Source organism: Rhinolophus ferrumequinum, chromosome 26, assembly GCF_004115265.2.
Source record: "Rhinolophus ferrumequinum isolate MPI-CBG mRhiFer1 chromosome 26, mRhiFer1_v1.p, whole genome shotgun sequence".
Taxonomy (NCBI): Eukaryota; Metazoa; Chordata; class Mammalia; order Chiroptera; family Rhinolophidae; genus Rhinolophus; species Rhinolophus ferrumequinum.
Window position 1 is genome coordinate 21,649,830 of NC_046309.1, and position 18,113 is coordinate 21,667,942.

Consider the following 18,113-nt stretch of genomic DNA (forward strand, 5'->3'; position numbering starts at 1 on the left):
GTACCATCACATTCCTGTCATTGGATTTGGCCTCTTCCTTGCCTCTGGTCGTTCTAGTCAGCTCATCTATATAGCCATTCTTTACAGTTTATTATTAGCTCCACCTTTAAAAATAAGACTGTATTGGTAACCATGGTAGCTCAAAGACAGAGTGAATGAAGGGGGAAAAAAATTTAAAAAAAAAGAGACAGTCTCCCTCTGCAAGTACCAAGCAAAACGGGGAGAAAGCTACCCAGTAGAGTCTTAAATCTTAAGAGAGCTAAATTCATCTCTAAGCTAGACTTCACATCAACATATCAGCGATTAATCCTCCACTTACACTCTCAAGTTCTTAAACTGTCCAAGATAAGCACCAGCTTTGTACCACTACAAGGTACTATAAGGACTGGAATTTTAATTTTGTTGTTGTTGTTTCAGAATTCTTTCTCAACTGAACCTATACAGATTTAATAAAGATGTCAGGAATTTCAGACACCTTATATGCTATCTTAGAGTTGAATGCAGCCTTCCCCAAAGTGCTTCCTACCTCATGATCAGAGATCATGAAAATAACTGACTTACTTTCGCTATTTCAAGAGCACATAAATCCAAAACATGCATTAGTCATGTTTTCTAGAGCTAATTCAGGACTGATAGGCTTTCAAAAGTCAAAGAACTGTACAGAAAAGCTGCATTACCAACTAGTGATATGGGTAAAACCTAGGCTGTTTCAGGACCTGTCAGCTGTCGTACTTAACATGTCTGGTGCTGCTTTCCACAGAGAACACAGTGTAAGATCACTCATAGGGCTTAGTTCCCGTCAGAGAAGTTAGTTTGGGAACACTTTCAGAAATCGGTCATGTGTACCTATGTTCTGATGTCATAAAAGTGAGATGCTCAGGTGAGAAGAACCGTTTATTTTGTATGCCTTCTGATTTCCCACATATTATGATAGATGTTTTCTTATTGATTTAATCTAGTCCTAATCCTTATGTCAGGTAAGACTTATAAAAAGGACTATTACCTAGATATGGAAATGGATCCTCAAAAGTTTAACTGGCATATCTAAATTAGCTCAGTTGCTGAATGGAGAAATGAATTTTCAGACCCACTCCTCTTAGATTCCAAAGTCCACAGTCCATATTCTTTTTACACAGTCTTCTGTCTGGAATATGTATGTGTGCCCGCTATGTCCAGAGCACAGTGGTGGCTGGTGGCAGTGAGGGATGTAGCTGTAATTGCAAAGAAATAATAAGCACAGAAATGTAATACAGGAAATTTTAGTCTTAAGATGAAGGCTGTTACATAGCTTTTCTCCATGCTGTAGTTTTTGTTGACATTTCATGCTTCTCCTTTTCTCACAAGCCTGAGTCTTTAGAGGCCAGAGTCTGTTTTCCTTCATCTTTGTGTTTTCAACATTCAGTGCCATGATGGGCATATAGTAGGTGCTTATTAAATAGCATTCCAGAGGTTGCTCAAGTGAGGACAAGAATTCTAGAACGTGCCATTATTCAAGTTCCTTCGAGCGCCAGCTAGGTAAATGTTGGAGAAACTTAGGTCGTAGCTATCATTTCCACTCATTTAAAACCTTAACGGTGCCCCTGTGATGTCACGATTTTCCTTTTTTCCCCCCCAGTGTGTGAATTTAAATCTCCCTAATTTTTAAAAGCATGTCTGTGTTGCGTTTGTGTTCTAAGATGTCTCACAGTTAAGTAGTTGCAGACCTTGAGAACTCCACAAGTGGGGATTTCTTTTTCCGAGTGACATGGGAGTGGGTCTCAGGAACCAGAAGCAGAGAGTGCCAGCAGTGACTCTGGAGCCTGGGACGTTTGCCCGACCCCACTGCCCGACCAGCTTTCTCCCGAGGCTGTTTGTGATGGTGTCACCACGGTGCAGTGTACCCAACAGGGTGCTCCTGGGGCTGGTTTCGGGCGCCTGCCGTATTGTGTACACGTCCTTGAGCATCTGCTAGCCTCTGCTCCACGCGTCACTCCCTTGGTGGAAGCCTTGCTTTTTGCTGCCTTCTCAGCTCCTTCAGGAAGGTCCCAGGCAATTCGTCTCTGGAATCTGGGATATCTGCGTAATTCAGAAACTTCTATTGTCCCAAACTCCTTCTGCGCACTTGGAAAGTTTGTTTTTCTTTTTTATTTTGTCCCCCAAAACTGTCATTTAGAAAAGAAAACAATGTCACTTTATCTGCAGGGAGGCCTCAGGAAAACCATTCCTTGGAGAAATGAAAGAAACCTGTGTAGGTGATTCAGTTGGTGGTTCCCCCTGTCTTGCTGCTCTGAGACAGGAACTTTGGAGCAGCTGGCAACAGTGAGGAACTTTGGCTTTCCAATGTAAGCCATTAACAATAGAGTGCTCTGACATTATAGTACTTTGGCAATTCCAGGACCTTCAGATTAAAAACAATAATAAAGCAAAACCTATTCACATGCATATGTCTGGCCCTGAAGAATATTAACTCATCTCGAAGTTCTAGCAAATCAGAGATTAGTTGTTGGAGGATCTGGTAAAGCAAGTATGTACTTGTAACCAATGGACACTCCAGCTTACTAACAACAATAGGCTGGGCTGATTAGCGATAATTATAGCCTAATAGTTTGAAACCCTGTACTTTAAATTTTTGTAGTACTTCTTATCTGTAAAGAATAATGCATTAATACTGTTTCATTTGAAAGAGGCTTTTTTTTCCAGTTCATTTAATACATCCACCTTTTACTTTCAGTCAAAAAAGAAACAACAAAAAAAACAGGAACAAACTATAGATTGATGTTCACACATAAGCTTCAAGGTTGCGGGTATAAGAACAGTATGAACAGATATTGACAAATTTCTGTAGATCACTAATTATTGGTTTATGCAGTATAGTTGTGCTCATTTATACACCATTGTGTTTTATGATTAAACCTCTTTCTAAGGATTTGTGTGTTACAACAAACTCGAGGCATTTTAGTCACCTCATCTTACCTTAATTTATCTTATATATCAGTTCCTTATCCTGTCCTGTACATAAGTTCTTAAAATCTTGGTTTTCATCTTATAGCAAGTTAAACATTTCTTATACTGTCTTGACCACGTAAAATTGTAGTGCAAGATGTGACAAATGGTTCTCTTTAAAATTAGATGCTTCAAACTAATGTCTTTGAACTTCCGTGCTGTGAGGGAGAGAAAGGAAAATGCTTGTAAAAAACAGTATCTTCTGCCTTGCCTGACACCTGACTTTGTGCTGACATACTTCCTAGGATTTCCCAGAAGAGAAGAGTACACGAATAATAAGATTTCTCTACTCTGGATATGGAGGTTTAATGGCATGAACACTTCCTGAATGAAATACAGACATTAGAGGATAACTCTCTCCTGTTATTCTTGAGGCTTTTACCAATCTTGAGAACAACAAAATGAGAGCTGTCTCTTCGAAGGGAAAGAGAGAGATCCAGGAGATAATAAGGGACAGAACGAAGGTATAGCCCACAGGATTTGTCTCTTATTAGGAAAGTGATCATTGCCCATCCCCAAACATTTTCCTGCCTTAAACTGCAAAATGTCCTATCAGTCTTTCTTCTTTCTCTGTCGTGCTTGAAGAAACAGATGACTTCGTGTTGTCTTTCCTTCAGAATAAAAAGTTACTGTGATGATTTTGAAAGATATCCCTAAAAGCTTAGAGTGATAGAACTTGGTTACTTTAAAGAGTATTTTCTAGTTCTTGTATTCAAATTTGCATCATGTCAGCATTTTGTACTTGAAATTATTTTTTAAATGAGGATTACAGATAACGAGCAAAAATGCCTTAAGATTCAGAGTAAGGCTCAGTTTGTAACTGTCAGTACCTATTCTAGGTGGGTCTTGTATGAATCCTTCCTCCTTTTCTGCCCTCTCTGTCTTCTTTCTCGATCTCTCCCTCTTTTTCATCTCCACTCTGTCCTTCCCTCCCTTCCTCTTTGTCTTCCCCTCTCTCCTGGTTTTAATCTTTGTTTTGCTATTAATTGATATCTCCGCGCTCTCCCCGCACCCTTCTCTCTCTCTTTCTCTTTGTAGTTTCTCATATTGTCTGGATTTAATGTCATGATTTTATAAAACTGATGAAAACCTTAATGTTCACAACTATTAATTTTTTTCGGGAGTTGCTTAGACAGTAAAGCAAAATATGATATATCGTTTTACATAAAAAACATTTTATAGTAATGCTTCTATGGATACTCGTAAAAGTAGTTAGCATTCTGTAGGCACTTTATGTGTGACAAGTGGACATACACAGGAATTACTTTCACTTGTGCCTCAACAGTTTTATGAGGCGCGTATTAAGTTATGGTAAAGTTATTTGTCCAAGGTGCTGTGCATGTTGGAGTTGGTATTTGAGCCTAGAAACTGTCTCTGGGGTCTGTACTCGTTAGCCCTGTCTTACTACCTCTGTACTCTACCGTAGGTAAAAGCTCAGATACTGGTCTTAATTTTTTTCTTTCCTCTTTTTAGAAGTCACTTTGACTCATTGTCCTCACACATCTTTATATGAAATTGTTTAGAACAATGTTGTGAGGCTTGTGTCATTAATTTCACTAAGGTTATCTTTGATATGTAGCCATGTAGAACAATTCCTTTGATTTTGTTGAAAGGATAGGTAGAATGCTTTAATGTCCTAAATGATAATGGAATTTGTTGGATAAATGTTGTCCTTGTGGCTTAGAAAATCATGCCATAATTTCATTCATTGCCGTTCCTATATTGTCTAGGGCATATTATTAACTTCTGTGTGACTTGATTCAGATATCACAAATTGAAATTGCACTTTTAAAGTACATCAGCAACAGTAAGACCAATAAGTAAGGCAATTTTTATAAATGCTATTGATCACCCACCTTAAAATAATTTAATTAAATGTATAGAAAATTCATTTAAAAATATGCTCAATATGTTTTTAAGTGAAGTTTAAATCTGTTCTACAGAGTATTAAAATTGAAAGGGAAGGATGTTTGTTTACAATTGAATTTTGATATTCTAACAAGTTTTGGATTTTGTATTACAATAAATTATTTTTAAGTGTGGGGTTTTGATCATAACAGAGCTATTTGTTGTGAATTTTATTTACATAGGAAAAGTTCTTATGAATCAACCTTTTTAATTACCAAGGATAACCTTTTACATTTAACAACAGTTTAAAATCTTGGGCTGCCTTGGAATTCCATCCTTGGCCTTTTGCTCTTTTCAATATTTATGTAAAAAAAAAAATTGTCTATACAAAAGGATATCTTTTGCAGCATTTCTTATAATAATTTAAATTGGAAACAAATCTTAAGGTCCATCAACAGAAGGGTGGTTGAATAAATTATGGCATAGACATACAAGGAGGATGCTTTACAATCTTAAGAACAATTGTGTAAATCCATGTGCTGATACAAAAGAAGATCAATATGTAGTGTTACGTAAATATGTTATAGAACAATTTGAATAACCCATTTATTTAAAAATAAATAATAAAAATGCATTTAGGCACACACACACACACACACACACACACACACACACACACACACACACACAGATAGAGCTACATATAGAAGCCAGGACTTCTAAGATACAAATCACTACCATCATGGAGTTTTAATGGTCACCTTTCACAAGCTCATTCATTCTCATAGCCTCTACTACCATCTCTGTGTTAATAATTCTCCAATCTGTACCTTCATTTGCAGCCTGTTAGCAAAAGTCCAGATCTGAGTTTCCAGCAGCCTATTAGAATCAGACACTTGAATTTTTCAAATAAGTCCCTTCACCTCTTGTAGTTTTGACCATACTAAATGATGTGTCACCAGCTATCCACATTCCCATGAAGATCTTAGTTATATTTAATCTTTGGCTTTAGTCCTTCAGTATTGGATAAACTTCTGATCCATTTGGGCCCTGGGAAATGGCTTAGGAATCTTAAACTTTTTAAATACTAAAAGCTTCTCTTTGAAACGTGTCTTCTACGTTGAAAGAGCTTTACATGAAACTTCCATCATTGCTCATGTTAATCAGAAACCATGTATTTAAAAACATTTGTACATTGTTTTCAAATGCTTTCAGTTTTTTATTATTTAATTTCTATTTATATAATTAATAATGAAGCCCTTAGGATTTCTTTTAAACTTAATTCTCAGTTTTAAATGATTCAATTGAAAAAGTTATAGCCTTCTATATTCCAGTGAGGTCTTGTAGTGACTTGGTACATTTTACAAGTTCTATGAGGGTCCCTGTTTTATATAAATTTGTTTCAGAATGGTTTTACAGTACTCTTGGCCACCATGGGCAGGACAACGACTGCTAGAAGGAGACCAACAGATACAGGGAAGGGATACCGCTTTCTTTATTTAGCTAAAGCATATTGAAGATCACCTGCCCAAAGACAGCTGCACGAGCAGGGACACAGAGATGTGCCTCAGTCAATCAGGCAAGTGTCCCTGGCACCCAGTCCCCAGCAAGGCACACAGCTGCAGATAAGACTGTTTGACACTCTTGAGAATGTATGCCATCAGGCCTTTCTGATCAACTCATTGCTTCCCCTGCTCAAGCATCTTTATTTCCTCTCAGTCCCTCTTAAAGAACTTGTGACAAGTGTTCATCTACTTTGTCACCAAATCTGAGTAATTGAAAGTAACTCAAAATAATCCCGACTACTGTTCATGCATTGGGTGAATCCAAATCATTTTCTTGGGCAAATCTTCCATAGGACAGCAGGAAGAGATCCCGGACCTATTTACAATCACAGAAAACTTGGAAAGATTTTCAACTTCCCTGTGCTAACCAAGTATCTAGTGCTTGGATGTTTAAGTTATGAACCAAGGATGAGTGTTACATCATATTAATCTTAAAATTATGAAAATAGTTTATCTATAGTTGGATCATTTGTTGGATCATTTGTTAAAATAATTGTAGCATGAAGAATATTAATAACTATATGTAATTCTTTAAAGGCTTTCATTTCTACCCCTGTAATTGGATCCTTATTTCATGTTTTCTATTATAAAATAAGTGATGTGTTTGAAATTTTGTGTCATTGTTATTTGATTATTTTAATAATTCCATCTTTGTAATAGAATTAATGGTAATTTGGTGAAGAAAACATCACTTTAAAAAGCAATCACTAGGTTAGAAATGATAAGGCAAAATTATCATTTGACGAAAGAAGAGCTTATAACTTTCCTGTAGACCAGCAATAATCAGACAATATAAAGAACACATATTCCTTAGAATCCCAAAATATGTAATACTATGATTTGATTTTAACACAGAATGTGTAGGATCTACACAGAAGAAGAAAAAAGTTTAAGACTTTACCAAGGAATATTAGAACAGATTTTAATAAATGGAGATGTCTCCCTTTTACTTGAATAGAAATACAGTAACTTGAAAATGTCTGTTTCCTTTTTGTTCTAACTAGTATCATCATATCTAATAACATTGCAATAGTTCAGTATAGCACAGCTCAGGAGATAAATCTTTAGAACAGAAGCTCAAAACCAAACCCAAGTTTATATAATAATATTATAACTATCTTTGACTTCTAAACCAAATGAGATTGGGAGAGATGAAAAATTAAGTGAAAATGCCATTTACGGTAATATCACTATGAAATTTCAGACAACTTGAAGATTTAAACTGTGGAAAAGTACAAGAAATATAGGTTATTTTTGGTTAAGGAGAGACTCTTTAAGTAGGATGTCAAAATCAGAAACTATAAATCAAATTGATAGAACTTGGCTACCTAATATTTTTAAACTAGACTTTTTAAAAAGCCATAAACAAGAGTTAAACAGAAAATAACCAAGGGTGACAGTATTTACCATATATATCAGAAATAATGAAGACTTTCTCTTATAAAGAGTTTATAAAATCACTACTTAAAAGAAGTCTACTAATAGGTAAATCAACAACAGTAATAAAAAGACAAGTCATAAAAGAAATGCACATGACTAGTGAAGAAAAACTGCTCCATCGCAGAAGTAATTAAAAATGCAGTTTAAAGGCCCTGTTTAATTCTATAAGATTTGATGTATCACGTATATTTATGAGTTTATGTGTCTGTCTCCCTTACCAGTCTGAGCTCACTTATTTTACTACAGGATCTGTCGTCTTGATTTTTTTGAATGCCCACCTTTTCCCAGTGCAAGTCACACAGCAGGATGGATAAAAGGATACAGAGATGGATGAAATAATTTTTGAAGTTTCATATACCTTATTTAATTTCCAGTGCTGATCACAGATAAGAAATATGGGTTGAGCCTATTTTTAAGTTCTTAGTTTCTATAATGGATGGAGTACATGTTCACAGTAAGAATTTTGAATCAAGGGATTTGAATGATGTTTGACATAATTGTTTTACTTATCATGGTTTTCAACATACTTTAAAACAAATATACTAGTAATTTTTAAGAATTCTTTCAGGTCACAGTTTAAATCTAGTTCTCTAGATACTCTGAGAGACCATGGGAGGTATCCAGCTATTAAGAATTCAGGGTGAGGTGGGCAGGAATGTATGTTAGAGTATATAATAATGAAATTATGTATTATCTATACTATTCTGTTAGAACATAATTTCCAAGAGGATAGAGAGTTTCGTTGATGGCACTAGAATAATGTCTAGCACATGCAAGGGAGGAACAGTTTTTGAACGAATCAAAGGCCCTCATTCACTTTTGTTTCTCTCCTTTTTTTCTCTCTCCTTTTGTTTTCCACTTTACATCACCATAGTTTTACATAACCTTCATAACCCTCATTATAAGTAGCAGTCAAATATTCCATTTTATGCCACATAACTTACATAATCGTTCCTCTAATATTAAATATTTAAGTTGCTTATTCATAATGCTTTAGAGAATATATTCCTGCTTATAGTCTTCTCAGTATTTATGATTATTTTGTAACGATAAATTCCTATAAATAGCCTTACTGGATGAATAGACATAAACATAGATAAATTTCCAGTATACTTTATTTAATAGCAAATACATTAATGTCAGCTATTTCAGTTGGTATATGAACTACCCTGAGTTTTCATTGCCAGGAAATCCTGCTGTCCTCGTAAAGGTGCTTTGTAGATATTTACACTGGAAGTCTGAATTCTCATAAATAATACATTCATAGAAATAGAAAAAGGCAATGTATTTTGAGTCAAAGCCAATTGACAGCAAACGTAATGTATTCTTTTGTCACATAATACAGAGAAAAGAGTAGGAAGATAATAACTGATAATAATTCCTGAAAGTGTTTAAACATGCCAATTAAGCAGGAAACAAAGAAATATTGAAGATAGACCTATTATCTTCTTCTCTCCTCCCCCTGCCTTTTTTTTTTTGGTGGGGAGGACCTTTGGTTTTTAATTCATTCATTATAGAATTAATAAGCAATTTCTAACCATATCTTTTTAGCTTTTATTTTTCACAGGAGAAATTGTCAAGACGGTGTCAGTTTATGTTTGTATCCTAGAATGTTGAGATTTATAAGGACTGTTCAGTGCCTCTTTATTTATATGTATGCACCTGTTAAAAATTGGACATTTGGGCAAATGTCAGTAAAAGCTCATTGTGTTAGAGTTAGGATCTGCAAATTTCCTTGTACCTTAACTTCTCCCTGCCTGAAAGCGTGTCATGTAAGCCTTCCTCACGTCACAGGAGCTGGGCATGCGCTAGAGTTAGAGGTTCCAGACCTTGTGGGTAGATGGTGGATGAGCTCTTATCGCTTGCTTAGGAGGTCCTGCAATTCTCACGTATTTCCGGCCTTCATTGGTTTGGGGAATGGATAGCCTGGGTTCCCTTCCAAGTTCCAGACTACTAATAATTTCCTGTAAATTTTCGCTACCTCTTTGATTTCTAGTAAATTACTGTCTACACTTGTCATATGTCGATTAGGTTCCTCGTGTGACTTCTCTAAGCTTGTCTGTACCTTATTGCCCTTCCTGGCATCGTATTAGCTCTGTAAATGTACACAGGTCCAATCTTTGAAAAGTCATTGTGGTCTTGGGATTGGAAAAGATAATAAACAGTTCATACTCAAAGAGCACGGTTCTAGTGAACATTTTTACTACACCAAATGGGACACTGAGCGTTGACAGAAATATAAAAGGAAATTGACAAAATCTCTATCTTGCCGTGAGATCATGATTCTTCTACTTGCTGTACTTTTTTTTATTTTTATTTTTTGGGACTTTATTCAGCAAAGAATCTCCCGAATGCTTTAAACAAGTATGTATGTTCTCGTTCTCTCTCTCTCTCTCTCTCTCTCTCTCTCTGTCTCTCTCTCTCTCTCTTTCTCTCTTCTCTGCTTATATATTATAGATACTATACTGGAGGTTTAGAATGTTTCCTAAATCAATAAGAATAAAATAGATTTAAAGCACAGTTAACAAGCTTGATCTTATGGCCATATGTACAACTCGTACTCACGATGGAGGATAGTTTTCTTTTTTTTTTTTAATTAAAGTTTACTGAGGTGACAATTGTTAGTAAAGTTACATAGATTTCAGGTGTACAATTCTGTAATACATTATCTATATCTCACATTGTGTGTTCACCACTCAGAGTCAATTCCCTTTCCATTACCATATATTAGACCCCATTTACCTTCTTCTAGAGCCTCCCTCCCCCCTTACCCTCTGGTAACCACTAAACTATTGTCTGTGTCTATGAGTTTTTGTTTCTTTATTTGTTTGTCTTGTTCCTTTGTTGTTTTCAGTTTTATATACCACATATCAGTGAAATCATATGGTCCTCTGCTTTTTCTGTCTGACTTATTTCGCTTAGCATTATAATCTCAAGATCCATCCATGTTGTCACAAATGGTCCTATTTCATCTTTTCTTACCACCGAATAATATTCCATTGTGTATATATACCACAACTTCTTTATCCATTCATCTATCGAAGGACATTTTGGTTGTTTCCATGTCTTGGCCACTGTAAAAAAGCTGCAGTGAACATTGGAGCACATATATCTTTACGGATAAATGTTTTGAGATTTTTTTGAGTAGATACACAGGAGAGGGATTGCTGGTCATATAGTAATTCTATTAATATTTTGAGGAACCTCCCCACTGCCTTCCATAGTGGCTGCACCAATCTGCATTCCCACCAACAGTGTATAAGGGTTCCTTTTTCTCCACAGCCTCTCCAACACTTGTTACTATTTGTCTTGTTGATGATAGCCATTCTGACTGGGGTGATATCTCATTGTAGTTTTTATTTGCATTTCTCTGATGATTAGTGATGTTGAGCATTTTTTTCATATGTCTATTTGCCATTTGTATGTCCTCTTTGGAGAAATGTCACTTCAGGTCGTCTGCCCATTTTTCAATTGGGTTGTTTGTTTTTCTGTTGATGAGTTTCCTGAGTTCCTTGTATATTTTGGATATTTGCCCCTTATTGGAGTTACTGTTAGCAAAAATCTCCCATCCAGTTGGTTGCCTCTTTATTTTGTCGATGGTTTCTTTTGCTGTGCAGAAGCTTTTAAGTTTCATATAGTCCCATTCATTTATTTTAGCTTTCACTTCCCTTGCCTTTGGAGTCAAATTTATAAAATGCTCTTTGAACCCAAGGTCCATAAGGTTAGTACCTATGTTTTCTTCTAAGCAATTTATTGTTTCAGGTCTTATGCTTAGGTCTTTGATCCATTTTGAATTAATTTTGGTACATGGTGACAGATAGCAGTCCAGTTTCATTTCTTTGCACGTGGTTTTCCAGTTCTCCCAGCACTGTTTATTGAAGAGGCTACCTCTTCTCCATTGCTTCTTTGTCAAAAATTATTTGTCCATATTTATGTGGGTTTATTTCTGGGTTCTCAATTCTATTCCATTGGTCTTTGTGTCTGTTTTTCTGCCGGTATCACGCTGTTTTGATGATTGTTGCCCTGTAGTACAAGCTAAAGTCAGCATTGTTCTTTTTTCTTAGGGTTGCTTTGGCTATTCGGGGTTTTCCGTGATTCCATACAAATCTGATGATTTTTTTGTTCTATTTCTTTAAAAAATGCCATTGGGATTTGGATGGGGATTGCATTAAATCTGTATATTGCTTTGGGAAATACGGCCATTTTAACTATGTTGATTTGTCCCATCCATGAACACGGAATGTCTTTCCATTTCTTTGTGTTTTCTTCAATTTCTTTTAAAAATGTCTTACAGTTTTCAGGATATAGGTCTTTCACATCCTTGGTTAAGTTTATTCCTAGGTATTTTATTCTTTTTGTTGCAATTGCAAAAGAAATTGTTTCTTTTTTTATTTCTTTCTCTGAGAGTTCATTGTTAGTATATAGGAATGCAGTGGACTTTTGTATGTTGATTTTGTAGCCGGCAACCTTACTGTATTTATTTATTTTTTCTAATAGCACTTTAGTGGTGTCTTTAGGATTTTCTATATAAGCATCATGTCATCTGCAAAGAGTGGCAATTTAACTTCTTCATTCCCAATTTGGATGCCTTGTATTTCTTTCTCTTGCCTGATTGTTCCGGCGAGGACTTCCAACACTATGTTGAAAAGCAGAGGTGATAGGGGACAGCCCTGTCATGTTCCTGAACATGGAGCAAAGGGCTTCAGTTTTTCACCGTTAATTATGATATTACTGAGGGTTTATCATATATGGCCTTTATTATGTTAAGGTATTTTCCTTCTATACCTATTTTATTAAGGTTTTAATCATAAATGGATGTTGTATCTTGTCAAATGCTTTTACTGGATAAACTGATATAATCATATGATTTTTGTCCTTTATTTTGTTTATGTGATGTATCACAGTGATGGATTTTCGTATGTTGAACCATCTTTGTGCCCCTGGGATAAACCCCACTTGGTCATGATGACTAATCTTTTTAATGCATTGTTGCATTTAATTAGTTAGAATTTTGTTTAGGATTTTTGCATCTGTATTCATCAGAGATGTTGGTATGTCATTTTCTTTTTTTGTGTTGTCCTTACCAGGTTTTGGTATCAGGGTAATGTTGGCCTCATTAAATGAGTTAGGGAGTACTGTCTCTTCTTCAGTTTTTTGGAAGAGTTTGAGCAGGATTGGTATTAGATCCTCTTTGAAGGTTTGGTAGAATTCACTAGTGATGCCATCTGGTCCCGGACTTTTGCTTTTGGGAAGGTTTCCCGTGACTGATTCAATTTCCTTATTGGTGATTGGTCTATTTAGATTTTCCAGTTCTTTGTGATTCAGCCTAGGAAGGCTGTATGTTTCTAAGAACTTGTCCATTTCTTCTAGTTTATTGAATTTGATGGCTATAGTCCTTTATAGCATTCTTGGATGATCCTTTGTATTTCTGTGGCATCCGTGATAACTTCCCCTCTTTCATTTTGTTTATTAGTGTCTTTTCTCTTTTTCTCATAGTGAGTCTAGCCAAGGCTGTGTCAATTTTATTAATCTTTTTAAAGAACCAGCTCTTTGTCACATTAATTTTTTCTGTTGTCTTTTGTTCTCTGTTTCATTTAGTTCTGCCCTGATTTTTGTTATTTCCTTTCTTCTGCTGACCTTCGGTTTCACTTGTTCTTTTTCTAGTTCTTTAAAGTGTAACGTGAGGTTATTTATCTGGGATTTTTCTTCTTTCTCGACATAGGCCTGTGATGACATAAATTTCCCTCTAAAAACTGCTTTCACTGCATCCCAAAAATTTTGGTAGGATGTATTTTCATTCTTATTTTTTCTATGTATCTGTTAATCTCTCCTCTTATTTCTTCCTTCACCTGGTCATTCTTTAGAAGTATGTTGTTTAATCTCCACATATTTGTGGGTTTTCCTGCTTTCTTTTTGCAGTTGATATTCAATTTCAAAGCCTTGTGATAAGAGAATATGCTTGGTATGATTTCAACCTTGGTAAATTTGCTGAGGCTAGTTTTATGTCCCAATATATGGTCGATCTTTGAAAATGTTCCATGTACACTAGAAAAAAATGTATATTCTGATGTTCTAGGACGAAGTGCTCTATAAATGTCAATTATGTCCATTTCATCTAATGTGTCATTTAGGGCTGCTACTTCTTTATTTTCTCTTTACATGATCTATTCATAGAGGTCAATGATGTATTTAGCTCCCCTACTATAATTGTGTTTTGGTCAAGTTCTCCCTTTAGTTCTGTTAGTAGTTGCTTAGTATATTACGGTGTTCCCTGATTGGGGGCATAAATATTGATGACTATTATGTCTTCTTGTATAGTCCACTTTATCATTATGAAATGTCTATCTTTGTCTCATTACCATTTTATCCTGAAGTCTGTTTCATCTGATATCAGTATGGCTACACCTGATTTTCTCTGGATACCATTTGCTTGGAGTGTCAGTTTCCACCCTTTCACTTTGAGTCTGTTTGTCCTTGTAGCTGAGATGTGTCTCTTTAAAGCAGCATATGGTTGGGTTTAGTTTTTTTATCCAATCTGCTACTCTGTGCCTTTTTATTGGTGAGTTCAATCCATTTACATTTAGGGTGGTTATTGATATGTGAAGATTTCCTATTATTTTATCTTTGGTTTTCTGGTCAGACTGTGTCTTCATTGTTTCTTTGCCTTTTTGTTGTTGTCTCTTACTTCTGGGTATTATTTCTATTATTTCTGTGTATTCTATGATTTTTCCCTCTGTTTCTTCTTTTATTACAGTATATATTTCAGTTCTGGATTTTATTTGAGTGGTTACCATTAAGTTTATGTAAAAGAAAGTTTGATATTTGGAGTATTCCATTTTCTTTAGCATGCTTACTTTCTCCATTCCCATATTCTGGTTCAGGCCTTTACTCTCCCCCTTTTTATGTTTTGGTTGCCGCAAATTGTCCCTGTTGATGGTGGTTGAATAGCCTCCTTTGGTATTTCTTGTAGTGCAGGTCATGTATTAGAAAATTCCTTCAGCTTCTGTATGTCTGGAAAGGTCTTTATTCCTCCTTCATATGTAAAGGATATCTTTGAGGGATATATTATTCTTGGCTCATAATTTCTCTCTTTCAATAGTTTGAATATTTGGTTCCACTCCCTCCTGGCTTGTAGAGTTTCTGCTGAGAAATCTGATGATAATCTAATGGGCTTTCCTTTGTAGGTTACCGTCGTCTTTTCCCTGGCTGCTTTGAGGATTCTTTCTTTGTGGTTAATTTTTGACAGCTTCAATACAATGTGCCTTGGAAAAGGCCTGTGGGGTTGAGGTAATTAGGTGTTCTATTTGCTTCTTGAATTCGAGGATCCAGTTCTTTCCATAAGTTTGGGAAGTTCTCATCAACTGTTTGTTTGAATATACTCTCTGTTCCCTTCTCTCTTTCTTCTCCTTCTGGTATGCCCATTATTTTTACATTACTCCTTCTGATGAAGTCAGAAAGTTCTTGTAGAGTTCTTTCATTTCTTTTAAGTCTCAAGTCTCTTTCTTCTTCCATCCGTGTCATTTCCAGGTTTCGATCTTCAATGTCACTGATTCTTTCCTCCATCTGGTCAACTCTACTACTTAAGCTGGCTGCTTCATTTTTCATTTATTTTATTGCGTTCTTAATCTCCAAACATTCTATTTGGTTCTGTTTTAAAATTTCAATCTCTTTGGTAAAATATTCATTTTGTTCTTTGATTGTGTTTCTGAGTTCATTAAACTGCCTGTCTGTATTTTCTTGCATCTCGTTGAGTTTTTTCAGAACTGCAATCTTGAATTCTCTGTCATTTAAGTCACATATTTCCACGTCTGAACTTATTTTCTGGAGACTTTTCATTTTCTTCCTGAGCTGTCTTTTTACCTTGGTTATTCATGGCAATTAATGATTTATTCTCTTCCTAGACATCTATAGGAGTGGATTCTCCACCAGGTTGATGGAAAGAGGCCTTTCTTTTGTTTTCCAGTATGTGTTGGTAGAATGTTTTATTTTCTCTCCGACTGCAGCCTTCTATTCTCTCTCACACTATAATGTTATATTTTCTCTGCACTATTCCGGCTTCTCACACAGTGGGGGGATTCCCTGGAAGGTGGGCTTCTCCTCTGTGAACAGTTCTCCTGGGTCATATAGTGCCGCCTCTGTGAGGGGATGTGGAGAGCTTCTGAAGTTCCAAAGCTCTTCCTGAACCAGATTCAGAGCCCGTGTGTTTCAGCGGCTCTGTTTATTTCTGCAGGGATCCGCCCAGATAGGTGAGGACAGAGACAGGGTGTGTTGTGAGAGGTGGCCCAAAGCAATGGCGGCAACCACCACCACAGCCAGTCCAGCTTCCACAGCTTCTGTCCCCTTTGCCGGAACTAGTTGGACTGCAAGTTTGAGTCTGTGGACCACAGTTCTCAGAACTGCAAATATTCTGTTCTTTTGATCTGATACTGCTACTGTTCCACTTCTAGCACCGTGCAGGTGGGGGCGGGGCGAGCTCTGGGAGGGTAGGGAGGGGGCGGCTAGTCTCAGTGCCTAAGGCTTCCGTTCTCTGCTCGGCAGTGAGGGCTTAAACCACCGTTTTCAGCCTTCTTCCCTCAATCTTTGCTCCGAGGTCTCTGCCATGAGCATTGGGTTCAGCCATGTTATATGCTGTTCCCTCAGCCCTGTGGGCCATAAGCAGAGCCTAGCAGTCCGAGTTCTTCCCTCTCCTGCAGCTGCGGTAGTTCCGGGATGCAGCGAGCTCGGAGCACTGAGCCAGGTCTGCGTCCTGCGCCCGCCCCCGCGGCTCCGTCTTCGCATGTCTCCCTTCCCTCCTCCCCCGCTCGCGCGATTCACCCACCTTTAGGTGAATTCAGTAGTGAGACTCTTAGTCTTTCCTGTCTGCTGCACAGGTATACACATGACTTGTATTCATCTTTTTCTTATTGGTATATATTATTACGAGATTATAATACAGTTTTTTCCATGCTTAAAATGTCTATACATTTTCTTGGTACCGTGTGTGTGTGTGTGTGTGTGTGTGTGTGTGTGTGTGTGTAGCTTTCAAGGGCTGTGACGATGTCTGTGAAGCCGCCCAAGGTGCTGGAGCTGTCGTAGCCCTTCCTGTTACACTTCCGGTTGCAATCAATAAAGGCTGTTCCTACCGTAAAAAATACATATATATATATATATATGATAAGTAAATAAATATATATTCTCTCTATATGTATATATATAGAGAGAATATATATATATACACATATATATTCTCTCTATATGTATATATATGTATATATATATATAGAGAGAGAATATATATATAATTGAATATACACACAGACACATACACACATATGGAAAGAGAGAGAGAGGTTGTAGATACATAGATACAGATATATGAAAATGTCTTAATGAGTTAGTTTTCCAAATAAAAGATATGTCATGGGACTCTACTCTAGAGTTGCCATCCAGATTGCCTGGCTGTTTTCAAGGCTTAAGATTCTCCACACTAAACTGAGAATTTTTCTCTACTCCCTTATTTGGGTTTATTTTGCCACCCATTTTTATTTTTATTCCCATTTTAGCTCTGATTTATCTCAGATCATTTTAATTGTATGAAATAACAAAAATTCTTTGCTAACTCCATTCAAAACTCTAAAGTAGAAATTACGCAGCTTTTCCATCCTAATTAAATCTCTCTTCCCTCTGGCATATGACTTTAATTTCAAAAGATCAAATTGTATCTGGATGCTAATTTCTTTAGTCATTGAAATGGCCTCTGCTTTACTGTATACATATTGTGACATAACTGCTGTGATAGGAGAGGAGGACATCAAATTATTTGTTCAATTTTTATTACACTTGCTTTTCTTCAGTTTTCTGTATTTCCCAAGCTTTCTGAATAAGGTTTAGAAAAGTGTAGATAGTGCCATGAAAATGGTAAATTATTTTTTTAAAAGCAATGTAAGAAATAGATATTTGTATTTGGTGATATATTTTAACAGAAATCTTTACTTTGTTAAATCGCACTTTTTCTTATATATATTTTTCTCAGTGGTATTTACTGAATCTCATGCCTGTGATCTCTCAGTGTTAGGAGAAATATTGATAAGTTTTTTTAATATCAGGTATGTGCCAGTTAAGTTTGTAGATATACTAGAAGGAAGCTGTATGGTAAAAGGAGATGCTATTAATTAAAAGATAAGCCAAGAAAACATGTTATTTTATGATGATGATTTGAGAAGCCAGATGTTGGCAGACTTATCCCATTCCTAGGAGAGTGTATTGGGAAACATACAGAAAAACACTCAGTTTTATGAT

At 36.2% G+C, this 18,113-nt stretch overlaps 1 protein-coding gene across 21 annotated transcripts in view; it reads left to right on the forward strand.

Moving 5' to 3' along the window:
• CADPS2 (calcium dependent secretion activator 2) overlaps positions 1–18,113 on the forward strand; it is a 473,581-nt gene that overhangs the window by 222,125 nt on the left and 233,343 nt on the right. The gene's annotated exons all lie outside the window — the stretch shown is intronic.